Raw genomic sequence first — 6,344 nt, 5'->3', positions numbered from 1 at the left:
AAACAGGGTATGTGAAGCGTCTGGGATAAGCCATGGAAAGTTTTGTGAGGCCTGGATATGGAAAGGGAGCTGTGCTTTCAGTGCATTTTACATAACAGCTAGAGACTGAGTGTGAACGAATGTGGCCTTTGTTGCATTTTCTTAGCGATACCTCGTGCACATGCGGAAGGAGGGGGCTATCATTTCATTTGTGGCGGGGTGGCAATGGGAATGAATAAGGGCAGACAGTATGAATTATGTACATGTGTATATATGTATATGTCTGTGTGTGTGTGTGTGTATATATATATATGTATACATTGAGATGTATAGGTATGTACATGTGCTGTGTGTGGATGTGTATGTATATACATGTGTATGTAGGTGAGTTGGGCCATTCTTTCGTCTGTTTGCTTGAGCCACCTTGCTAACTTGGGAGACAGCGACAAAGTATTATAAAAAAAAAAAGTATCTAAAATATCCCAATTCTTACAGGATCTCTCCATTCAAACTCACACTCCTACTAACATGTCTGTTTCCAATGCTAAAGCTAATAACCTTGTTTTTCTTTAAATATATTCCCAACTCTCTTCATTCACACATTCTCCCAAATTCAGACATTAGCTTCTGCATTTTTTCACTTGAATATGCCGCCAGTGATGTGTCTACAACAAACAATAACTGACTCATCTTCTAAGACAGACTTCACACCTGCTCCTCTCTACAAGACCCTTTCAATCACCTCCCTCACCACCCCATCCACAAATAAATCAAACAGCCATGGAAAAATTACACCCAGAGACCCTCCTTCACCTAAAACTAATCACCTTTCTCTTTTCTTTATTGCATATACAACTTAATTTCTTGATAAAAACTCCTCTCTGCTTCTAGTCACTTTCCTCCCACACCATACATCTGAAAGACTTTCTACAAAGCAGCTCTATCAATACCATCATATGCTTTCTCTAGATCCATAAACACCACATACATATCCTTCTCTTTTCTGTATTGGACATACACTTTACTCTCTTGATAAAAACTCCTCTCTGCTTCTAGTCACTTTCCTCCCACACCATATATCTGAAAGACCTATAAAGTATCTCTATCAACACCATCATATGCTTTCTCTAGATCCATAAACACCACATACATATCCTTCTTATCCCTGGGGATAGGGGAGAAAGAACTTATCCCTTGGGATGGGGAGAAAGAATACTTCCCACACATTCCCCACATGTCGTAGAAGGTGACTAAAGGGGACGGGAGCGGGGGGCTAGAAACCCTCCCCTCCTTGTATTTTAACTTTCTAAAAGGGGAAACAGGAGTCACGCAGGGAGTGCTCATCCTCTTCGAAGGCTCAGATTGGGGTATCTGAATGTGTGTGGATGTAACCAAGATGAGAAAAAAGGAGAGATAGGTAGTATGTTTGAGGAAAGGAACCTAGATGTTTTGGCTCTGAGTGAAACGAAGCTCAAGGGTAAAAGGGAAGAGTGGTTTGGGAATGTTTTGGGAGTTAAGTCAAGGGTTGGTGAGAGGACAAGAGCAAGGGAAGGAGTAGCACTACTCCTGAAACAGGAGTTGTGGGAGTATGTGATACAGTGTAAGAAAGTAAACTCTTGATTGATATGGGTAAAACTGAAAGTGGATGGAGAGAGATGGGTGATTATTGGTGCCTATGCACCTGGGCATGAGAAGAAAGATCATGAGAGGCAAGTGTTTTGGGAACAGCCGAGTGAGTGTGTTAGCAGTTTTGATGCACGAGACTGGGTTATAGTGATGGGTGATTTGAATGCAAAGGTGAGTGATGTGGCAGTTGAGGGAAAATTTGGTGTACATGGGGTGTTCAGTGTTGTAAATGGAAATGGTCAAGAGCATGTAGATCTGTGTGCTGAAAAAGGACTGGTCATAGGGAATATCTGGTTTAAAAAGAGAGATATACATAAGTAGGCATATGTAAGTAGGAGAGATGGCCAGAGAGCGTTATTGGATTACGTGTTAATTGATAGGCGCGTGAAAGAGAGACTTTTGGATGGTAATGTGTTGAGAGGTGCAACTGGAGGGATGTCTGATCAATATCTTGTGGAAGTGAAGGCAAAGATTTGTAGAGGTTTTCAGAAAAGAAGAGAGAATGTTGGGGTGAAGAGAGTGGTGAACATAAGTGAGCATGGGAAGGAGTCTTGTGTGAGGAAGTACCAGGAGAGACTGAGAGCAGAAGGGAAAAAGGTGAGAGCAAAGGACGTAAGGGGAGTGGGGGAGGAATGGGATGGATTTAGGGAAGCAGTGATGGCTTGCGTAAAAGATGCTCATGGTATGAGAAGCGTGGGAGGTGGGCAGATTAGAAAGGGTAGTGAGTGGTGGGAGGAAGAAGTAAGATCATTAGTGAAAGAGAAGAGAGAGACATTTGGACGATTTTTGCAGGGAAATAGTGCAAATGACTGGGAGATGTATAAAAGAAAGAGGTAGAAGGTCAAGAAAAAGGTGCAAGAGGTGAAAAAGAGGGAAAATAAGAGTTGGGGGTGAGCATCGACGAAGGGGGATAATGGGTTAGTAATAACAAGTAGTGGTGATGTGAGAAGGAGATGGAGTGAGTACTTTGAATGTTTGTTTAATGTGTTAGATGATAGAGTGGCATATATAGGGTGTTTGGGTCGAGGTGGTGTGCAAAGTGGGAGGGTTAGGGAGAATGATTTGGGAAACAGAGAAGAGGTAGTGAAAGCTTTGCGAAAGAAGAAAAAGCCGGCAAGGCAGTGGGTTTGGATGGTGTTGCAGTGGAATTTATTAAAAAAGAGGGGTGACTGTGTTGTTGACTGGCTGGTAAGAAAATATAATGTATGTATGGCTTATGGTGAAGTGCCTGAGGATTGGTGGAATGCATGAATAGTACCACTGCACAAAGGCAAAGGGGATTAAAGGTGAGTGTTCAAATTACAGAGGTATAAGTTTGTTGAGTATTCCTGGGAAATTATATGGGAGGGCATTGATTGAGAGGGTGAAGGCTTATACAGAGCATCAGATTAGGGAAAAGCAGTGTGGTTTCAGAAGTGGCAGAGGATGTGTCGATCAGGTGTTTGCTTTGAAAAATGTATGTGAGAAATACTTAGAAAAACAACTGGATTTGTATGTAGCATTTATGGATCTGGAGAAGGCATATGATAGAGTTGATAGAGATGCTCTGTGGAAGGTATTAAGAATATATGGTGTGGGAGGCAAGTTGCTAGAAGCAGTGTAAAAGTTTTTATCGAGGATGTAAGGCATGTGTATGAGTGAGAAGAGAGGAAAGTGATTGGTTCTCAGTGAATGTTGGTTTGCGGAAGGAGTGCGTGATGTCTCCATGGTTGTTTAATTTGTTTATGGATGGGGTTGTGAAGGAGGTGAATGCAAGACTTTTGGATCACACAAAATCTTTTTCACTCCATCTTTCCACCTCCAATTTGGTCTCCCTCTTCTCCTCGTTCCCTCCACCTCCGACACACATATCCTCTTGGTCAATCTTTGCTCACTCATTCTCTCCATGTGCCCAAACCATTTCAAAACACCCTCTTCTGCTCTCTCAACCACGCTCTTTTTATTTCCACACATCTCTCTTACCCTTACATTACTTACTCGATCAAACCACCTCACACCACACATTGTCCTAAAACATCTCATTTCCAGCACATCCATCCTCCTGCGCACAATTCTATCCATAGCCCACGCCTCGCAACCATACAACATTGTTGGAACCACTATTCCTTCAAACATACCCATTTTTGCTTTCCGAGATAATGTTCTCGACTTCCACACATTCTTCAAGGCTCCCAGAATTTTCGCCCCCTCCCCCACCCTATGATCCACTTCCGCTTCCATGGTTCCATCCGCTGCCAGATCCACTCCCAGATATCTAAAACACTTCACTTCCTCCAGTTTTTCTCCATTCAAACTCACCTCCCAATTGACTTGACCCTCAACCCTATTGTACCTAATAACCTTGCTCTTATTCACATTTACTCTTAACTTTCTTCTTTCACACACTTTACCAAACTCAGTCACCAGCTTCTGCAGTTTCTCACATGAATCAGCCACCAGCACTGTATCATCAGCGAACAACAACTGACTCACTTCCCAAGCTCTCTCATCCACAACAGACTTCATACTTGCCCCTCTTTCCAAAACTCTTGCATTCACCTCCCTAACAACCCCATCCATAAACAAATTAAACAACCATGGAGACATCACACACCCCTGCCGCAAACCTACATTCACTGAGAACCAATCACTTTCCTCTCTTCCTACACGTACACATGCCTTACATCCTCGATAAAAACTTTTCACTGCTTCTAGCAACTTGCCTCCCACACCATATATTCTTAATACCTTCCACAGAGCATCTCTATCAACTCTATCATATGCCTTCTCCAGATCCATAAATGCTACATACAAATCCATTTGCTTTTCTAAGTATTTCTCACATACATTCTTCAAAGCAAACACCTGATCCACACATCCTCTACCACTTCTGAAACCACACTGCTCTTTCCCAATCTGATGCTCTGTACATGCCTTCACCCTCTCAATCATACCCTCCATATAATTTACCAGGAATACTCAACAAACTTATACCCTTGTAAGTTGAGCACTCACCCCTTATCCCCTTTGCCTTTGTACAATGGCACTATGCACGCATTCCGCCAATCCTCAGGCACCTCAACCATGAGTCATACATACATTAAATAACCTAACCAACCAGTCAACAATACAGTCACCCCCTTTTTTAAAAAATTCCACTGCAAAATCCTCCCCTCCTTGTATTACTTTATAAAATGGGAAACAGAAAAGGAGTCACGCGGGGAGTGCTCATCCTCCTCGAAGGCTCAGAGTGGGGTGCCTAAATGTGTGTGGATGTAACCAAGATGTGAAAAAAGGAGAGATAAAGGGAGTATGTTTGAGGAAAGGAACCTGGATGTTTTGGCTCTGATGAAACGAAGCTCAAGGGCAAAGGGGAAAGAGTGGTTTGGAATGTCTGGGGAGTAAAGTCAGGGGGTTGGTGAGAGGACAAGAGCAAGGGAAGGAGTAGCACTACTCCTAAAACAGGAGTTGTGGGAGTATGTGATACAGTGTAAGAAAGTAAACTCTTGATTGATATGGGTAAAACTGAAAGTGGATGGAGAGAGATGGGTGATTATTGGTGCCTATGCACCTGGGCATGAGAAGAAAGATCATGAGAGGCAAGTGTTTTGGGAACAGCCGAGTGAGTGTGTTAGCAGTTTTGATGCACGAGACTGGGTTATAGTGATGGGTGATTTGAATGCAAAGGTGAGTGATGTGGCAGTTGAGGGAAAATTTGGTGTACATGGGGTGTTCAGTGTTGTAAATGGAAATGGTCAAGAGCATGTAGATCTGTGTGCTGAAAAAGGACTGGTCATAGGGAATATCTGGTTTAAAAAGAGAGATATACATAAGTAGGCATATGTAAGTAGGAGAGATGGCCAGAGAGCGTTATTGGATTACGTGTTAATTGATAGGCGCGTGAAAGAGAGACTTTTGGATGGTAATGTGTTGAGAGGTGCAACTGGAGGGATGTCTGATCAATATCTTGTGGAAGTGAAGGCAAAGATTTGTAGAGGTTTTCAGAAAAGAAGAGAGAATGTTGGGGTGAAGAGAGTGGTGAACATAAGTGAGCATGGGAAGGAGTCTTGTGTGAGGAAGTACCAGGAGAGACTGAGAGCAGAAGGGAAAAAGGTGAGAGCAAAGGACGTAAGGGGAGTGGGGGAGGAATGGGATGGATTTAGGGAAGCAGTGATGGCTTGCGTAAAAGATGCTCATGGTATGAGAAGCGTGGGAGGTGGGCAGATTAGAAAGGGTAGTGAGTGGTGGGATGAAGAAGTAAGATCATTAGTGAAAGAGAAGAGAGAGACATTTGGACGATTTTTGCAGGGAAATAGTGCAAATGACTGGGAGATGTATAAAAGAAAGAGGCAGAAGGTCAAGAAAAAGGTGCAAGAGGTGAAAAAGAGGGAAAATAAGAGTTGGGGGTGAGCATCGACGAAGGGGGATAATGGGTTAGTAATAACAAGTAGTGGTGATGTGAGAAGGAGATGGAGTGAGTACTTTGAATGTTTGTTTAATGTGTTAGATGATAGAGTGGCATATATAGGGTGTTTGGGTCGAGGTGGTGTGCAAAGTGGGAGGGTTAGGGAGAATGATTTGGGAAACAGAGAAGAGGTAGTGAAAGCTTTGCGAAAGAAGAAAAAGCCGGCAAGGCAGTGGGTTTGGATGGTGTTGCAGTGGAATTTATTAAAAAAGAGGGGTGACTGTGTTGTTGACTGGCTGGTAAGAAAATATAATGTATGTATGGCTTATGGTGAAGTGCCTGAGGATTGGTGGAA

The sequence above is a fragment of the Panulirus ornatus genome, chromosome 4 (genome assembly GCF_036320965.1).
Source record: "Panulirus ornatus isolate Po-2019 chromosome 4, ASM3632096v1, whole genome shotgun sequence".
NCBI lineage: Eukaryota > Metazoa > Arthropoda > Malacostraca > Decapoda > Palinuridae > Panulirus > Panulirus ornatus.
The sequence above is the reverse complement of the archived record's forward strand: the minus strand, read 5'-3'. Positions refer to the sequence as shown.